Here is a 2,821-nt window from a genome sequence, read left to right as displayed (position 1 = left end):
TGATGGGAGACGGGGAAGAGCCGTTTTCAAACTCCTGGGGACGCGAAGAAGTCTTTTCAGACTTGGTGCCTTGAAGAAGCCAGACAGGAAGAAGCCTTTTCAAACTGCTGTCTACGTTTTCAAACTGGTTTCTACGGGAAGAAGCCTTTTCAGACTGCTGTAAAAGACTGAATTCTTTTCTCAGGCTACTGGAAAGAAGCCTTTTCAGATTCATGGAAACGAAAGAAGCCTTTTCAGGCTTTGGGCGACTTGAATAAGAAACCCTTTTTAACTAATGGAAACTACTGAATCCTTTTCAGAGTGCTGGAAACGAAAGAAGCCTTTCCAGACTGCTGGAACCCAGACTGCTGGAAACGAAAGAAGCCTTTCCAGACGGCTGGAAACGATAGAAGCCTTTCTAGACTGCTGGAAACGAAAGAAGCCTTTCCAGACTGCTGGAAACGAAAGAAGCTTTTTCAGACTGCTGGAAACGAAAGAAACCTTTCCAGACTGCTGGAAACGAAAGAAGCCTTTCCAGACTGCTGGAAACGAAAGAAGCCTTTTCAGACTGCTAGAAACGAAAGAAGCCTTTCCAGACTGCTGGAAACGAAAGAAGCCTTTTCAGACTGCTGGAAACGAAAGAAGCCTTTCCAGACTGCTGGAAAGGAAAGAAGCTTTTCCAGTCTGCTGGAAACGAAAGAAGCCTTTTCAGACTGCTGGTAACGAAAGAAGCCTTTCCAGACTGCTGGAAACGAAAGAAGCCTTTTCAGACTGCTGGAAACGAAAGAAGCCTTTTCAGACTTTGGGCGACGGAAAAAGATGATGGCCTTTTTAAATAATGGAAACTGGAGAACACTTTTCGACGCTTCTGGGGACGACGTGAAGCCCTATTCAAACTGTTGAGTGAAGCCTCTTGGAGATAAATAACTAGTTCTTTGTCCAAAAATCCTAGTGAAGGCACAATTTATGGTCACATTCCATGTGCCTCTCATTTAATTTATTTACCTGAAAACAGTGCAAAGATTACCTCCGAAAGTGTTCAAGGATCTTGCTAACTAATGTTTTCAATTAATAAAATCTTTGCTTATTCCAGCAATATTTTTACTGCACCTCTGTTCTCATTCTCTCCCTTCCTCCTGTTACATCTTTCAAACCTTCTTACTGTCAATTTTTCCTTCGGCGCTGAATGACCTCATAGGTCCCAGCGCTTGGCCTTTGGCCTAACAGTTCAATTCAATTCAATATTCCGATGTAGGTGGTTTGTAATTAATTTTTTTTTTTAACCCCAAAAAGCATTCGTGACCTTAGGTCCACCATTCCAGCTTTCGTGTCTTGCATTGTAATTGTATTTTTATAACTCAATTCCTTTGATCTTCGCATAATTGAATTGGTTTAATTAAAATCTGACCGAAATAGTTTTTTCTGCAAATGTCGATGCGTAAACCCGCGTGTTATATTTTGCGTCAGATCTTTTGGTTTTGGGAATGCTAGAGCATTCCTGACTTTTGATAGACAGGTATATTGTGATTTTTAAAAGTCACAAATGAGATGATGGTGGGTAATTTTCAAGATTTCCAATTTTAGGAATCATCTGTCGAATTATTTTTTTTAATTACTCTTGAGAAAATTACCGGTTTTAAAAATATAGTGAAAATTCCCATGTAAGGTGAATGTACTACATGACTTTTTAGTTTTCTGTAAAAGAAAACTATTGCGCCAGCTTTGTCTGTCCGTCGGTACTTGATTCTGTCCGCACTTTTATCTGTCCGCACTTTTCCTGTCCGCCCTCATATCAAAAACTACTGAGGCTAGAGGGCTGTAAATTGGCATGTTGATCATCCACGCTCCAATCATTAAACATACCAAATTGCAGTCCTCTAGCCTCAGCAGTTTTTATTTTATTTAAGGTTAAAGTTAGTCGTAGTCGTGCTTCTGGCAACGATATAGGATAGGCCGCCACCGGGCCGTGGTTAAAATTTCATGTGCCGCGGCTCATACACCATTATACCTAGACTACCAAAAGATGGATCTATTTTCGGTGGCCTTGATTATACGCTACAGCGGCTGTACAGAAAACTCGATTGCGCCGAAGAAACTTCGGCGGATTTTTTACTTGTTGTAAATTTGTGAATTCTGATATGCACTATGGTACAGATTTTTGAGTACTCATTGAAAGAAATATTTGAATAAATGCTTATTTCCTGCGGTGTATTTCTTCAAAAGGAGGAATACTTAGCTTTGTATGTGAGTTTAAGTATTATTATCATTCTGTGATATTTAAAGCATTGCCTTTAATCCATTTTATATATTTTCTTTTTTCAAAAATTCAAAATTTTTCTTTTTTGTATGTCATACATTTCTTCAAAATGAGGAATACGTCGTATTACATATATGATTTTAAGAGTCGTTATTCTGTGATATTTAAAAGAATTGTTATTTAATTCAGAATATATTTGTTTTATCAAAATTCACAATTTGCTTTTTTGTATCATGTATTTCTTCGAAGGAGGAATACTTATATATATATATATATATATATATATATATATATATATATATATATATATATATATATATATATATATATATATATATATATATATATATATATATATATATATATATATATATATATATATATATATATATATATATATATATATATATATATATATATATATATATATATATATATATATATATGAGTTTAAGTATTATTATTCTGTGATATTTAGTAGCCTTTTTTTTCTATTTTGAATATTTTATTTGTAATCAAAATCCAAAATTAGTTTTTTTGGCGGGTCTGTCCTACATTTCTTCAAATTGAGGAATACGTCGTTTT

This window comes from Macrobrachium rosenbergii, chromosome 21, assembly GCF_040412425.1.
Source record: "Macrobrachium rosenbergii isolate ZJJX-2024 chromosome 21, ASM4041242v1, whole genome shotgun sequence".
In the NCBI taxonomy this organism is placed as follows: domain Eukaryota; kingdom Metazoa; phylum Arthropoda; class Malacostraca; order Decapoda; family Palaemonidae; genus Macrobrachium; species Macrobrachium rosenbergii.
The sequence above is the reverse complement of the archived record's forward strand: the minus strand, read 5'-3'. Positions refer to the sequence as shown.